This window comes from Lepidothrix coronata, unplaced genomic scaffold (assembly GCF_001604755.1).
Source record: "Lepidothrix coronata isolate B3197 unplaced genomic scaffold, Lepidothrix_coronata-1.0 Scaffold83, whole genome shotgun sequence".
NCBI lineage: Eukaryota > Metazoa > Chordata > Aves > Passeriformes > Pipridae > Lepidothrix > Lepidothrix coronata.
Genome location: NW_016690263.1, coordinates 1,058,904 through 1,076,752, shown reverse-complemented (window position 1 = coordinate 1,076,752; position 17,849 = coordinate 1,058,904). Strand labels below are relative to the sequence as shown.

The window sequence follows — 17,849 nt, the reverse complement described above, 5'->3', positions numbered from 1 at the left end:
TAAAAAATCCACTGCGCAGGCTCGAAGGGTTAATGACCTTTCCCAAAATCTTCACTCGCGAAGACTGGCCATACAATATTGTAAATGTAAGAGTTTGGCCCTGAGTAATAACTTCTAAATTTGGCAGTGTTCTTAAATCTGTTTTTCCTAGATTTTTATCCAAGAAACAGGATTACTGTAGCTATTTTCAATCTTTGGTCATTTCTCTCCCTTTTCCTTCTTGAATGTCTTTCAGTGATGGAAAATGGACATAGGTAAAAGCCCCATGCTGTTATGTTTGCTCAGGATTTATCCTGTAAGTCTGTAAAAGAAATACAGGTTGGAAGAGAAAAGAATTTGGAGGTACGAAGAAATCAGTCTGTGTATACTCACTTAGAAGTTAGCTGTAATTGCAGTACCTTTGTAAATAGCTGCCATAATGAACTGGTTATTACTCTGAATGGTCAATGATTGTTCATAATTCACTGCTGCTAGGTTAATTGTCTCTGCAGAGAAAAAAAAACAACCTCTTGTCCTTAAAAAAAAAGTTCACTCAAGATGCTGGTAGGAATGTGGTTATGTTAAGAGTCAACTCTGCTCTCCCTGAAGCCAAGTGGAGACCCAGAACACTCCCACAAGCTGCAGCATTCATTCACAAAAGGCAACAGGCAAGGAGATGATGACGCATGGTGCCTGAGAGAGTAATGACTTTAAACTGTTTCACTGATATAGTTTATTCAGTGTGGTGCCTTTTGTGAACCAGCCACCACATTTACTCTAGATGAAAATTAATGAATGAAAGAAGTTTTATGAACTGAACCCTTTGCTTCTGGTATCTCTTCATTACAGACTTCTTCTGCCTCTACTATGTTTTCAGAATTATAAATAGCTAAAATATATTGTTCGAGTACCATTAAAGTAGCTCCTATAGATAAAATAGAAGTCAATATTATGAAGGTTTCAGTTTAGATTGATGTGTTAGTGTTTTTGCCTATTTGGTGTTCTTAATACAGGTTATTCTAATGGAGTTAAATTTAGCTAGAAACTGACTTATTTTAAGGTTTTTCAGATTAAGCATATTTATAAAATCTTGTCAGCAGGTGCTGTTTCTAGTGAAAATCATAGATCACACCATTCAGCAGCAGAATATGAATAATCCTATCCTTCTTTTGGAAATAGTGATGTTTGGACTATTAGGATTTTCATTAGGAAATAAATCCAAATATTGCTATGAAATTATTTATTAAAAAAGTTTTGATCACTTTACAGGATAGGAGGAAACATTTGACCTCTCACCTCCACACCTTACCCCCAATATTAATTTAAAAAAAATATTCAAGACATTTAATTATATATTATTCTGCAAACCCTTTACAACAATTACAGTGCTATTATCAAGGACCAATCCTTTCTGGTACAGTAAAATTTCACTGATTTCAACCTAACACAATAGAACTTCAAACAAGTCTCATGCAAAAGGTTTTAAAATAAAGTTCAAAACAATTTGTACTTACTTCTTATAAATATGTACTATTTTTCAGCTATTGTTATCTGTACTTTTCCTCTCTCATTTGTTTCTAAGCAAAGGTCATATATTAGTAATTTTATTATCAGATTCTCCTGAAAAAAAATCAGAGACTCAGGAAATTTTCTCCCAAGCTGAAATAAGTCAACTTCCACGGTTTCACATTCTGGCAAGCTAACTTCTCCAAGGTCTCATAAAAATTCTGGGCTCTTATCTCCATATGCCTGATTGACTTTTTTTTTTGTGGTCGTAATTAAAACCGTCTGTCCTTTCTCTGTGACTTCAGGAGAATGGCAATGAATCACAAGAGCTCTAAAACAGACAGAAGGATGGAGGCTGAGGTTAGCAGCTCAGAATCACTTAATCTGCTGTATTTCATCCATAGAAATGTAGATCCAAAGCATGGCCTTTTAATTCAAGCGACTTCAGAACAAGTCACCGTGGCAGAAGGTTGTATCACAGTCAGCATGGGGAGACAAAGGTAGTCCTGAGTTTGGAATGAAGCATAAAGAAATGTAAAATAAACTAATTAACTTTATATGGAACATCACTACATTTGTAACACTAATTTTTACTCTTCTTGTATTATCCATTAGAACTTTTCAGAAATGTTTTCAACAATTTCTAAGTAAAATATATTTTCTGAAATACAAGAGTATGTGAAAAGTGAAATCAATACAAGAGGCAAAACAAATGAAACTGAAACCAGTACTAAAGTCTTATCAAGGGAAGAAATACTTAACCTTCAAAATATAATTTAGAAAATTAATTCCCTATGACGATGTCTTTTGTCGTATTTGAGACTGTTCCTTATTGCTTACACCTTGACATCCATTCTCCAAACTTAACTGTGTTCCTGCCTTTTTTATTTTTGAGCAATTTTGAGTTTTAAGGCTTTTTTGCCACTTAGAAGAAGGTTGCTCACTGAGTCACTGCCCCCACACCTGGAGGCCTTATCTCCATGCCTTTTAAAATTAGAATGAATTTCAGCAACAAATTGATCTGATGTTAGAGTAGGAGACCTGGAAGATATGATCTTAATGAAAGTCTTATTAAGCTACCAACATTCCTAAGGATCTTGCACGTTGGTAACCTGTTGCTCAGGGAAGCAAAAATGAATGTTTGACGTGGTCCTTCAAAGTTCAGTTCCTCCTTGATGAATCAATCAGTTATGCAAAACTAAGCAAACATTCATGTGCTCTGATCCCATCATTCTCAGACTGTTATCATCACCAGCTTTGGCTCCCAAATTCAGGGGAAAAAGTTGAATGTCATGTGAGAATGACAGCATAGTCTGAAGCATCAATATGCTGGCTGCCTCCTGAGGCTTAATGACCTCAGCACTCACTGGAGTCCAGAAAACCAAGTATCTCCAGAGATGTGGATCTTAGGTAGTATCACTTTTTATTTTCAAAAAGAGTTGAGTACTTAAAACTATTTGACAACCTGGATCTAAGCTCTGCATGGGGTCAAGCTTTTTAAGTAGAATAAGGTTTGCCGATCAGAGACTGGATTTCTATCAAACAGTGTGCAATGCTGCCCTAATAAAGCAAAACATACAACTACCATGAAACAAATACTTTAAAGGAAAAAATGCATTCCTGGTATAATTTATCTGAAATCAGGAAAAGAGATGAAATTAGAATCAACCTTCTTAGGGAAAAAGAAGTTTATTTTTAATAAATAATATTTCTACAGCAAATACCAATTTTAAAAGGCTCTCTTTTATCAAATTTATCTTGATTTCATGAAAACATGTACAACTATTAATATAAGCGGGCTTATCAGTCCATTTTCCTATTGAATGTTCTTTTTGTTAGTTTTCTTTATTTTCTATTTAGTTTCTTCTTTATCATTCAGAAGGTTTGCACTGTATTCCTGTACATATTTGGTTTGGTGCCCAGAAAGGTATTATTTTAACAGGACTAGTTCATTAAAAGTTATTGCTTTACAGGGGTTCTACCATGCATACATAATTATATATATGCCTTTCTATGATGAATAGTGTGATGAAGTTACCATAAAAAAATTTTTTTTAGGGTTTATCATCTCTATCTTTTCAAGTCACATTGATTTGACTAATCCGAGCATCTAACTTACTTACCTCTATTATTTTTTTTTAGAAAATATGAAACTGTCAAAACATAATTTTCACTTCTTTTTTTCAGTAGAGATTAGTCTTTCAGTCCTACTGGGACTGTAACTTGTCCTCCACCTATGCTCTCCAACAAAGAAGCAAACACAGCTGCTAACACATAGAATTTGTCTCAGGCAAAACCAGTAGGGTAGTTTTCAGTAACCTGCTCAGGACTGATTGCGATGCTTTCTCAAAATCCTTTTTGATTACCATATTTTTCAGTAAGTCCATGTCACTCCATGAAGAGAATTTTTTAAAAATATCTCCAGATATAGAATATAGGTTGTTTTTTTCTATTTTTAAGACTTTGATAAAGTTTTGAATGACCAATTTTATGATAACAAGAATCTAAGTGAATTTGTAAGATAAAAAAGTCAAGAGAATGATATTTCCTTGAAACTATGTGTCTCTATGAAGCTGCATCACAAGGCCACGCAAGGGTAGATAAAAATTCACCACAACCTTTCAGAGAGTTGGCATTAAGAGACTGAATATCAGTGTGAGCAATGTAATAGAGCCTTGTTACCAGTGTAGTTGGTCAGGAGCCAACACTTCCAAGCAGACCTGAAAAGCATGTTATATGCTGGTGTGACTTTCAAGTTACAAAGATGTCTTCAGTACTGAGATACCTGATTTGCTTCCTGCAGCTAAGGCAGAAGGAACAAAATCATCTATTACATCTATTATTGAAGGAGACAGAACACTTGGCATTTTGCTGCTTCATTCTCATCATTGCCTACATGGAATTTTGGAGGATAGATTTGAGACTACTTAATCGACATCAGCTGACTTACACTTTTTAAGTCCTGTATTGACTGGGTTGCACATACTTTGTTTATCTTTTGTTACCCTATATACACTGTCTAAATTGGCTTATGTCCTTTGTCACATTGTTGATGGAACATTAAGTAATATTTTCATTCCAGGGATTCCATAATTGCAGAATTATTCCAAGCTGCAAACACACTCATGAATATAAAAAAATTAAGCATTCAATGAAACTTGGAACTGCTGTACTTATACTAAAAGGGTTTATGTTATAATTTTTAATCAATGGGATCTAGAGCACAGAGAACATTGTGTTGTGGAGAAAAAAAGCACAAAACCTAAAACTGCACATCAATTATACACTATGTAATCACTTTGAACTATTTACATACCTCCACATTCATGTTTTTTTATAATATTTGCCTGTTGACATGGGTTTCTACTGTAATGTGATTATGCAGTGGTAAGTGTTTGGGGGATGACAAAATCCATGAAGTGGTAAAACAAAGGATGTCTCTCACTTTGGACTCACATAAAACCTAACAGGATCTAGTCCTGCATTTGCTGGTTTTACATAAGTTCCTCTGAACATTAAGAAGTTAATAGTGATTAAATTTAGGTTGAAAAAAATGTTGAAGATTAATTTTCCTGATGATAAGTAGCTAAATTTATCCTTCGCTAATCAAATGTTGCAAACACTGTAAATGTTCACTATAGTGAAGGTATTGCTTTCATGACAGAAGCCATTAGTTTAGTTTTAGGAGAGAGTGACAGTGAAGGTATTTTTTACTTTTGCCACCCTCTGCGTGAGACATCAGACTCCTTCAGCCTGATTCTCATGGCTATTTAGCAAAAGCAAGAGCTTGAGGCACTGTTCAAAGAGTATAGGATATGGGATACCTTGCCTAACATTTCTCTCTTGAAGACAGTATTATATGATCTGTGCTGTTAAGTGATATTGTGCAATTATCCTAAAAGCGTAGCTGCACTACTTACTTCACCATCCTCTGTGACACTACGTTGGTGGGTTTTTAAAAATATTGTGTGAAAGTGATGCTGCATGAACTTTATACTTAATAAAGTCTTTTTTTTTCCACAAGATGAGGCTGCATTGAATATAATTGCACTGTGTGGGGTTAACTTTCTGTAGCCTGTTCCCTTTGACTTCAATGGCTTGAAATAAAAAATTAATCTCTCACAACGAGACTCACTTCTGATAACACTGGCCCATTGACTTCAATGAAACACTATTAAAAATTATTCTCAATTCACTTTAATAGTCATTCTTAACTGCATCAGACCACTGATTCCACCATCATACTTTCAAGACTGAATGTTCAAACACCTTGTTTCTTGTGGTTGTAGTTTGTTGACTTCCTGATAAGCAGTATTGAATATTACCTGACATGAAAGAAAGAAGCATCTTGCAGACTTTTTTGTTAGTATCCTTTTATAATTTTTTTTTAGGTGTACAGAGAAGATGAAAAATCCAAGCTGATGTATTAAAAACAAATGGATCAACATTTGTTTGTCCTTCATGAAAGTCACATGAAAGGTCCAATATGATACAAATATGTATTTTGCATATGCTTTTTTTTTATTTTGGTGATACTTTGTTTTGTGTGGAGTTGTTTTTGGTTTGGTTTTGGTTTGCATTTTTGTTTGGGTTTTTTTTGCTTTGTTTTTTTGTTTGTTTCTGTTTGGTTTATTTTTTTTAGGAAACTGTAGAATTCTTCCATTAAATTAAACTGATGATGGAGATAATTGGAGGAATGATGAGCATGCTTGCTTTTGCCATCTTGCTTGAAACAGACTACACCTCAACTATTACTCAAATTCACGACTGAATAAGGTGTGTTGCAGTTCTAAACCACTATGCTGTACTAGAATGTTCTTCTTATTCTTCTTGGTTTTTCAGAGGGAAAATATAAATTGAACTTTTTTTCACCCACCAATCCAGATCTCAGGTTTGTTCTCTATTCAAGACATACATATGCCCTCTGATATTTATGTATTAAAATTTGCTTTGTTTGAGCTCTTCAGAGTTTGTCATTCATTTGGATTTTTTTGTTGTAACCACTGATTTAACTTGAAAGAAATCCCTCTACATGCAAGACAATTTTGCCATTTTCCTTCAGAAGCCAGACAATTTATAGATGAGCTCAGACCAAATAAATCAAGCAAGATATATTTATAGGTCTAAAATACCATATATATTAGTATATATTTTTAATCAACATCATACTGTCACTCTGAAGAAATAATTAGCTGTTAGCAGGTCATACACTTCTGCTGTCCAAGCAGACTCTGTTGCTGGTATCCAGCCTAGGACACCAGAACAGCCAGTATTCAGTCAGACAATGCATAAGGCTTGTGTTTATTAGCAATGTGGTGAGCCTTCTTTGTTTCCCTCCACTAATTCACCCGAATGAACGGTGTAACTACAATTATTTTTAGATTGTCTCCACAAGACAATGTTTACAGTAATTCTGAACAAAGAAATGGAGACACACACACGTTAACTTCAGTACTCAGTGGTGGTAAAAGACATTGACTTATCTTTGGCTCCCCAGTTCCTTTTCTTACAGCATGAACCCTTGAAAATCCTCAATTTACTTTCCAAACAAGGACTGTGTCTCAGACAGTGGTCTCTGTTTTGGGTTGACTAGATTTCTGAATATTTTGTATAAAAACCAGTGGCCTAGCATTCAAAGTTACCAGGAGAGTCAAATTCTAGTTTGTTTATAAGATAGTGAGGATTCAACCTTGGAACTCTTTAAATGTTAGTCGTAATTTTATCATCCTGCACCATCATAACTGAACCTAATAACAAATCACTGGGCATCTGCTTGCAAAACTACGTTATTTTTTTAATCATGGAATAATGTTTTTGAGCAGTCTTGGGAATCTGGAGAGGTCCCAGCTGACTGGAAGCTGGTGAATGTTGTCCTGATTTTCAAGAAGGGCAAGAAGGAGGACCATGGAAATTACAGGCCTGTCAGTCTCACTTCAGTGCCTGGTATGGAAGTTATGGAGATTATTCTGGGAAGTATTGAAACACACATGCAGTCACTGGTCACAGCCATCACGGCTTCATGAGAGGAAAGTCCTGCTTATCAAACCTGATTTCCTCTTATGACAAGTTAACCCACCTAGTTGATCAACAGAAGACAGTTGATGTAATCTTTTTGGATTTCAGTAAAGCTTCTGATACTCTCTCACAGGATCCTTCTGGACAAACTGTCCAGCACACAGATGGATAAATACACCATGTGCTGGGTGAGCAACTGAGTCAGGGGTCAAGCACAGAGGGTAATACTGAATGAGGTGACATCAGACTGGTGACCTGTCACTAATGGGGTTCCACAGGGCTTCATCTTGAGCCCCGTGCTCTTCAACATCTTCGTAAGTGACTTGGATGCAGGACTGAAAGGGATACTAAGCACATTTACAGATTACACAAAACTGGGAGGAGCTGTTGACTCCCTCGAAGTCAGGGAGGCTCTGCAGAGAGACCTCGACCAATTACAGGACTGGGCAATCACCAACCACATGAAGTTCAACAAGGGAAAGTGCTGGATTCTGCACCTGGGATGGGGCAAGCCTGGATGTTTGTACAGACTGGGGAATAAGATGCTGGAAAGCAGTGCCACAGAAAGGGACCTGGGGGTCCTGGTTGAGGAAAGTTGAATATGAGTCAGCAGCACCCGGGCAGCCAGGAAGGCCAACCGTGTCCTGGGGGGCATCAGGCAAAGCATCATCAGCCGGTCGAGGGAGGGGATTTTCCTGCTCTGCTCTGCACTGGTGTGGCCTCACCTTGAATATTGTGTGCAGTTTTGGGCATTGCAACATAAGAAGGTTATAAAGCTATTAGATGTGTCCAGAGAAGGGCAATGAAGATGGTGAAGGGCCTTGAGGGGAAGCCGTGTGAGGAGTGGCTGAGGTCACTTGGTCTGTTCAGCCTGGAGAAGAGGAGACTGAGAAGAGACCTCATCACAGTCTACAACTTCCTCATGAGGGGAAGAGGAGGGGCAGACACTGAGCTCTTCTCTGTGGTGACCAGTGACAGGACCCAACGGAATGGCCTCAAGTTGTGTCAGGGGAGGTTTAGGTTGGGTATTAGAAAGAAGTTCTTCACCCAGAGGGTGGTTGGGCACTGGAACAGAGGATGGTCCTGCGCAGGGCCAAGAGTTGGACTTGATGATCCTGATGGGTCCCTTCCAACTTGGGATATTCTGATTCTGTGATTCTGTGAATGTGTGTATGATAAAAAGCAGAATATCAAAATGGAGTTCATACCTAAAAAAATATTGTTTGATAATTTCAAAGGTACATTCAAGTTAGCATGTATATCACATGTATATAGTATATTTGTTTTTTCACCTTTTTTTTCTTTCCTCAATGCTTATTTTCCTTGAAAACTACATTAAGAGATATTTAAAGATCTTCCTAACAATGAAGACAACATATATTTTAAACTCTAGACATTAAATAATTTAACTCCAGCTGTGTGTGATCCACAAACCAAACAGCACCATATGAATGCATGTACACAGTTTATTACAGATTACAGGACTTACAAGTAAAAGGAAGACAGAATGATTTGCAATGTCAAGCATCATCTGTTATAACAATAGGTTTGAAGAGTTTAGAGTCTCTCAAAAGTCAAAATATTTTCCATTATTCCCACCCATAGACTCTTCTTCACCTAAAAAGCAAATGTAAAAGAGTAACATTACTGGAAGTACCAAGGATTCATAATAAGAATATTCTGAAAGCTGAGAATATTATTGATATTTAAACTGAATATTTCTTCTTCCTATCTTTGAAGTATTATTAGTGCATACCGTAAAAAGTAAGGGGTACAATGACTTCAAGAAAAATCTTAATCTTGGTTTTTTTTCTACTTCAGGTATTTGATATATCAGTTTTAGTAATTTTATTAATTTGAGATTTTTTTGTATATAATATCTTCTTTATTATGAAGATTTTCACCCCTTGTACTTCTCCATAACCTAAAAGCAGTTGACTAACATTGATAAGAATCAAAAGTTCAGCTTTAGGAAGAGTAATAAAGTATAGTATGTTCTAGATAAAACTAATCACTGTGCTTGGTTGGCATATAGTGAAGGACTGGATACACAGATAAGTTGTTATGGAATTGATGGCACAGAAAATAGTGTAGGCCATAAATAACATTCTTCAAGATAAAATTATAACTTTTAAATTAATTCAGTGCTTGCCTTTGAATACTGAAAGAATTACTGCTATATGATCTGGATATCCCAAAAAACATTAAAATTTTACTTGTACCTGTTTGATAGTTTTTATCTACATGTGGTTTTATTATTTTAGGATGAAATATAGATTTAGTTCAGTTAAAGGAAGTGATTTTTTCTTTTTTTTTTAATGAAACTTCTCATGATGCTATAGTCAGACAAAAACATTTCTTAAAAAAATTGTTGCAGAAATTGAGAAGCTGAGGAGATGATAGTAATTATTAAAAGTTGCAACTATAAATAAAATCTAACATTGTGCAGATGTTGTTGCTGCTGTTGTAATATCTACTTGCATGGATTCTCGATATTTCTTCTTGTTCCAGACTAAAAAGGCCAAATCTATATCAAACAAAATATGCTTGAAGATCTGTAGGGGTTTTTTTCCAGAATAAAGGACATATTTCAAAACAAATGATAGCAGGAGTTCCCTTGCTTTTTCTTCCCTGTTATGTACAGAGAAGAAATAAGTGATGCCCTTAGCAATTGATAACTTTCACCAAGCAGTCCTACTGAAGGAGCAGAAATGCAGTCATTACTGGCTGTCAAGTTATTAAAAGTAAATGAGTATCCATTTTGTGGCAAAAATAAAAAAGGTACAATAAAACTTCTTTAATTAATTTTGAACTAAGACAAATTATAATTTTCTTCCAGTAGACATCCATATCTACCCAAACTAGAGATACTCTAAAGCCAAATATATGTTGCCTCAATGTGCAATGAAGAGAACAATGGCTTAATTCTGTAATACTTAAAACATATATTGATGACCAGGAAATCACATTATGTGTTTTCTTCAGAGAGTCCAGAGAGTCCATCCAATATGTTGCCAACACCTAATAGATTTGAGACTCAAAAGTCACAGAGATGTCTTCTATGTTATCCAGTCATGAGTATAAAAATCAGATAACGTGATACACTGTGTAAAGCGAAGAACGCTAGGCAGCCTTCCTAAGTTCCAGCGAATGAACTAATCAACTTTATTTAGACAAAAACTACAGTCCAGTACTTTCTGATAATGAAAATACACTTTGAAGTGGCGAGAATACTTACAACCGAAGAACAAAAAAACCAACAGAGAGAAATGCAAGTAAAATGGATGGAGGTCTGTCAAGTGAATAAAGCTACCTCTTTAAGCTGTCTGATAGACATGTAAAAATACTAGAAAGGTTTGTATTTTAATACAAGAAAGTTTGAAATTGAAAGAGTAAGATTTGAGATGTGTTTGAACTTTGAAGATCATCTGTGAGTATGCTCGATACTTGAATTTTTTGATTTTAAAAGAAAAAAAAAAAGAAGAAAAACTTTGGACAATCATCTTCTTCCCAGGAAGAACTCAAACTGCAGAATAATAAATAGTCATAAATAAGAATGGTACTTTGTTAGAAATTCCAATGCTTGAACAAAGATGCATTTTCAGACAGGCTAGCCTGTATTCAAGTCTTTGGCACATATATATCCTTATAAGTTTTGATTATTTTTGGAAAAACACTAAGACCAAAGATCAGAGTATTTATTTCTGACTTATATGTATGCTTGAAGTTTCAGAAGCTGTTAGCAGAGCCACAGATCTACATGGCTGCCCACCTGGGACCATGCTACACAGGAACATAATGCGCTGTCTTCAATGAGTGGAAAAGTAATGCTTTTATAAAACAGAAGAAAAACACCCCACTGACTATGGAGAAGCATGGCTTTAAGGACTTAGCATAGCTTTAAACTGTACTGGATGCAACTTGGACAGTAAGGGAGGAGATACAGGCATGGGTAGTCTTGTGAACATTCTTGTTCAATGTTCATTGCTGCATGACTCAACAGAGCACTGATGGTTGCTACCAAAGAAGAAAGGCTACAGTAGACTGTACTAGGCTTGTCTGAAAGAACTCTGAGTGAAAGCTCAATGCTTTTTTTTGCCGTATGTATAATTAACTTGGATTTGTTCATCAAAAAATTATTAGGAAAAAGAGAGCATGTTTCTTCTGTTTATCTTTTTCTGTTTCTTCTGAATTAAAAGAGAATGACTACTTAGTAAGGGAAAGGGTAAGAATCATCCTCTAAGAGGAATCAAAAACCTTGAGCTACCTACTGATCCTGTCTTTTCAGGACACACCAACAGCTGCTTCTTCAAATTATTGTGGTTTGGGAGCACTGACAGAGGCTAAAAATAAATGTAAATAAATAAATAAAAGGGAAAAGTATGTTGACTATCCCTGTGTTCTTTTAAAGTTTCATTTATCTTACAGATGAGTAGAACCAAAAATCTGAATGTAGTGAGAACAAAAGATAATATGTTGGCATCTCTTAGAAGCCCTGGAGATAAAAAAAACCTTAACTGATTTGGTTTTCCACTTTCTAGAATTAAGCTGTGTGGTATGAATCAGGTTTTTGAGAAGGTGGAAGCAGCACAATTTAGTTGTGGTTTCTATGACCCTAATTTGATGTCAATTTGATGTCAAGCAGATTACTCTACTTTGGAGGCATAAGACTGATCTTGAAGACAATGGAAATGGATACACAGGTGCTAAAACTGCCTGGAGGAACATCACGGGTTAGACACTCTGGAGAAGCAAGTAGAGTCTGAAAAAAATGAGCTGGTTATCTCTCAATCTGCTGGAGGTGCTAGAGAATTTGTGGGGGATCAACACTGCAGGAAATGTCTAGTGCTAAGAAATAACTCATTCGCTAAAATTTGTGGCCAGAGCAAAGTACACAATACTGGAGAAATTGACTTTAATACTGATGTTCCAGCCTTGGAAAATGAGTTGTCCTCTGTCATTACACGGTGGGCCACAGGTGCTCTTTTGCTTTCACATAGAGAGCAAATTATGCAATCTGATAATCATGATACTCCTTTCTGAGAAAGCTTCATTGGTCAGAACATGCCTACGTACATACTTCTGGGTGTGTAAGCAATGTATCAGTCTTTCTCCACTGTGGACTCCCCATGCTTGAAAGGCTCTCAGCTGCCGGTACCAATGAATGAGATCCTTAGATTAGCCTCAAACCTTCACTGCATTTTCCCAATGGCAGCACAGTGTGCTAATCGCTGAGCCATTGGGATAGCCCTGTAGGGTATTCTTCTAATAGTTTTTCTAGTTCTTCCACTGATGTCCTTATACATCTTTTATGATCTCGATAGTGATGCTACTTTCCCCAGGCACTTTTCTTCTATCTTACTCTATGCTTGTTTTTTTTTTTTTGAATGCAGGGGGAAGGGGCAACCTTAAACTTGCCCTTCATTCCTAGAGCAACCTTTCAGAAAAGACATTTCCCTCATCTACTCTTCCAACCCTGAGTGCATGTCAAGGAATGGTGAAGATGGAAAATATTTCAGTCTTTCCATTTAAGTTGTGATGGTCTTTTTCCTGACTTCATGTTCTGTTTAGAGTTTTTTCTTCTAAACAGAAGAACAGACAGTGTTTTTGTATTTAAAATTAAACTCCAAATATTTTCTTTAAACTGCACTCATTGGGTTCACAAAGAAATGAAAACAAAATACAGCACGTGACATCATTTGAAAGAGCAAATTTTGTTATCATATATAGTTCTAGAAATAAACTGTGTTTTTTTAACTGTGGCTCTTCCCTAATATGCAGTGCTGATAAATAGTAAAAAGGAATTCTTTCCTAACTAAATATTTCTCTCACATTATACATATATAAATTCCTCTGGGAATAACTTGAGCAATATAACTTGAGATAGGAGGTAGCTGATATATGTGAGGTATTAATATGAAAAATATTTTCACTGCATGTATGTTATAAAGCTCTTGGAATATTACAGGTAATAAAAATATAGGCCAGTTAAAGACTTTCCGTATCCCTGTTTTGCTCATAATTTTTTTCCTGTAGGTTCATCTTTTGTTTTCTTCTCATCTATTATTTTCCGTTTCCTTCTCATCTTACATTCACTATTATTCAGGGCACCTTTTGAGGAGCTGCTTCTGCTTCCAAATGATGATACATATTGGTAGCAGCAACCAAAGCAACAGTCAGTGAACACTTGTAGAGATGGTGAGTTGTAAAATAATAAATCAAATATTTAATACTTAGACAGAAGATGTGGACTTTATCTACACTTAATGGGTGGGGAGGCTGATTACTCATTCATAGCTACACCACTTGTGAATGATGAGGTCACCCCTATCTCAGGAAGATAAATGCCATATCCTGTTATGACATATTCCTTTTATATAAAATTAGTTCAATTTTCTCACTAGTGAGGAATCAGTATAACTAAAAAAAAATCACTTCAAGATAAAGGCATTTTTCTATTGTAATTCATTATATATCCTATTTTCATTTTATTTCTGTTCTGTTTTGTTCTATCTTATCCTGTTCCGCGTATACTATTTTACTCTCTACCTAAATGATATCTGACTAAAGTGAAGCAAAAATTAGACGATACAATGAAGCTTTGTAGCATTCTCCCTCATACCTGTCACAGGCTCCTTCCAACAGCAGATAATGAAAATTCAAAGTCAAACCGTTTAACTTTAAGTAAATGGAAATGAATTTCCATCGAAGAGATATTTTTTCACCTGTGAAAGAAAGGAACAGTAGTACACTGACAATGGGAATAAAGATATAACATATAATTGTGATAGAGTGGTATATGAAAAGCATAAATATTGAATGTTATTGTATTACACACTGTCATGTGTTTTTAATTTTTATCTTTACTGTGTTTTTGCCTAAGAAAGGAAAGTCTACAGGACATAGTTAGAAACAGAAGCACTTTATTAGGATAATTCTTTTCTTAATCAATACTAAAGCAACTTGCAGCATATCTTGCAATAGTATATGGTATTGAGACAAAAACTATGTCGCTCAGACACCAGAAGCTGTCAATAATTTTATCAAAGTAAGAAATAAACTAAATTAAAAATATTGGGGTTTATTCTCATCTCATTTCCTCTAGCATGCTGCATCAAATTAATTTAAATCCATCATGGTATGTTTTATCACTGGTGAAATATGTAGCAAATTGGGTCCATGCTATTTAATATGGCACAGAGTATAAGCTTGATGATGGATATTTTCATCAGTGTATAAAACAAGTCTCAGAAATTCCTACTGGATTTTACCACTGTGATTAATTTTTGGGGAAAAAAAGATACAAGCAATCAAAATGGACTTTTCTTCAAATATGAGACAATGTTTTTTATTTGATATCTTTAAGAGTTATGACAAAGAAAATGCTTCTGTATTCTATAGACATTCGCAAACCTACCTTTGAATCCTGTTCATCTTCTAACATACAAAACTATTTGCAAGTGGTTCCAGTGACTCAGTGGGTTTACTTGTGCAAGCAAAGTTATCCAGACTGACTTTCTGTTCACATTAACACTTAAGATATTAATCAATAGTCATAAAAGATCTTATTAAATATCAGAGATCCTGGTTCTGCCTACACAGATGAAAAGCAGTGACTCTCGAGACTAAGCTGAAGCAAGGTTGGCTAAAAGCAGGCTCTCTGTCCTGGCTGTCTCTTTGAAACATGAAAATCTGCTCAGAGTTGCTACTGTAGAGCAAAGAGTGACAATCAGTGGATGGGGACTTCGACATGATTACATCCACTCTACTGCCTGGCCATACATTGACAGACAAAACTACTGTAATGGAGTGATCATTTGGAAAATGGCTACTGCCCACATTTAAATTCCTTTCAGTGTTATTCCATAGCCAATTAGAGTGGTAGCCCAGCCTATATTCATGCCAGTCTTGTACTATAATGTAAGAAAAAGGAAAGGAGCAGCTCAGAAGTCTTTAATTATTCCTCCAGCCATTTATTGACCTGCTCTCTAAAGGCCATATACGGGCCTTCATCTGCATGCAAAATTCCTATTGACATCACTGGGAGGGCCACAGGCAGATGGAGGGTTACTTTGTAAACCTTACATTTTAAACATGTTGTAAGAGAAAGGCACAGAATTGTCAGTCCTTAAAAAAGTGAGCAGCTTTATCTAATATTTGTCTTTAAACATGGAGTTTGAATAACATTTTTCCTAGCAATAACATCCCCCCCTCTTCTCTGCAAGCTATCTAACCTACACGTTTCTGTAAAGTCTTCGTATTTAACACTCAAACAATTGATGTCCCTATAGTATAAACAGGATAGATAATGAATATAAGTGGGATAGAAAATTAATCCTACTTGCGAGGAAAGAGAGTCATAATTCACTTAGGCTTCTCAGCTCTTACGTTATGAGGTCTTCAGCTAACTCATGGGATCCATTCCACATCCCACAGATGCTCATTATGAATTCTTTTTATGTGCAACATGTGGGGACTAACCAGTTTCATATCTCCTGGTATTAGCTGCAATACAAAGCATTTTGTATTAAAACAGAATGCAAACACAGATGTTATTTAATACAAAGGATTTGAATGCAGTCTCTGTTTTAACATAAAGTTGGTGTGTCTTAATTTGCTTTGGAACAGCAATGGACAGAAAAGTCAAGATAAGAGAATACTGTTAGATTAGGAGCCAAGCTATGATTCCAAAAGGCACACAGTTGCATGGGAAAAGGGGAGACTAGCCCAGGTGATAGCTTTGATTCATGGAAGCAAAGGTTACAGTGCCTGGGACATCTGCCCCCTTCTAAGATGCTGTCATAGCCTTTCCAACACTAAGCATACTCTGGAGTGTTGCTACCTGTGTTCTGTCCCATGCAACTCCTCTAGGTACGAGCCTCGGTTTCCTCAGAAACGGTGTAGCATCAAGGCTGCTATTTGTGCAAGGTGCACTAACACAGTGTGTTACTTTCTTTTCTAGCTGTCCACTCACTAGTCTGGTGAAAGGTTCAGTTCTTCTCCACATGCACTACACTTCTTAGCTCCGGCAATCAGCAACTTGGCTTCCAGGGCCGTGGTTTTCGAGTCACCCCAGAAGCTGGGAGGTCTAGTGAGACCCTATTGCGGGAGGGAGTCCCCTTTTCTCCCGTTCCTCTGCTGACCCTGACGCGGCACAGCCGCTATGCTCCCTGTGGGACGGGCTCCTCGCCCCTCGACTCCCCCTGCGGCTCCGAGAGGAGGGAGCGCGGAGTGCAGCCCCGGCAGCTCCCTCCGAGCACCATGGCGAGGAACCCTCGCGTCTCCGTGCCCACTCCCACCGCGGCTGCAGCTCTCAAAGCTGAAGCAAGGAAGGGGAGACACCGGGGGAAGGACGAGACAGCGGGGCTGTCCGCCGCCGACCCGCGCTCCCGCCCAACTTTCCTCGCTTCCTTCCCAGCGCCCACCCCCGCGCAGCGCCGCGGCCAGGCGGGCTCGGCGGCGGGCGGCCCGGCCGGGGCAAAAGCAGGGGCAGTAGCGCGGTCCCGGCGGGCTGGCGGAGGCGCGCAGCACCGCGGCCCGGGATAAGCATTTGGCAGAGGTGGAGGAGGGCAAACCCGCCCGAGCGGGGGGCAGAGGGGGCTCCGCGCAGCCCCGGGTGGCACAAAGGCGCAAAGGCGCTGCGGCCGCGCGTCCCGCGGGGGCGGCGGAGGCCGAGCCCCTCCGCGCCGCTGCCGGTGTGGTGCGTGCCGCGCCCGGAGGGGAGCTCTGCGAGGGGGCTCTGCGCACCGGCGGTATAATTGATATGTTGAAGCAGCAGTAGGGATCAGTGCGTCCACAGACAGCACACACCTTACAAGTTTGACTCGCAATAACATTGCTGCACACTAGGAGGGGAGGAGAGTCAGCTCCCTAGAATAAGGAACGAACTCTGCCTTTGCACAAAAGCGGCTCATTTCCTCGCCTGTGAAAACCGTCCCTTCATAGAGAGAAAGAAAAGGGAAGGGGGGTGGGGAGCAAAAGCAAGTTACCAAGAGCAAGAACTTGTGCTGCAACAATCCTCCACTCTTCCTCTTCTCCTCAGGCCTCTGGGAGCAGGGATATTCCTCCCCCTCCCCCCCCCGCACAGTTGGCGCTAGCCCAGACTGTGGTCAGCCGCCTTTATTATTACTTCATTGAGACACAGAAATCCTCTAAGACTTGCATTTTGGGTGGAGGGTGGGGGGTGGAGGGACGAGAAGGAGGAGGGAAAAAAGGCAACATTTGCTGCTCATCATTTTCACTGCACCGCTAAAGTAATTGCGCCCCCCCTCTCTCCTCCCCGTCCCTCCTCGGCTTGGATTTTTCTCCTATATCTACAGCTCCAGCAGTATAAGACATACCTTTTTTTT

The 17,849-nt window shown here is 38.0% G+C and overlaps 1 long non-coding RNA gene across 2 annotated transcripts; it reads right to left on the bottom strand.

Annotated features, from left to right (window-relative positions):
- Positions 1 to 8,952: 8,952 nt before the first annotated feature.
- Positions 8,953 to 17,843, bottom strand: LOC108499993. 2 transcript variants are annotated; one of them, XR_001875733.1, is made up of 4 exons: positions 17,490 to 17,843; positions 15,889 to 16,005; positions 14,123 to 14,225; positions 8,953 to 9,117 (listed from the first exon to the last, which is right to left on the bottom strand). It is a non-coding gene; the product is annotated as an uncharacterized LOC108499993 (long non-coding RNA). The 2 variants fall into 2 exon arrangements; XR_001875732.1 differs by lacking the exon at positions 17,490 to 17,843 and adding an exon at positions 17,311 to 17,450.
- Positions 17,844 to 17,849: the final 6 nt, after the last annotated feature.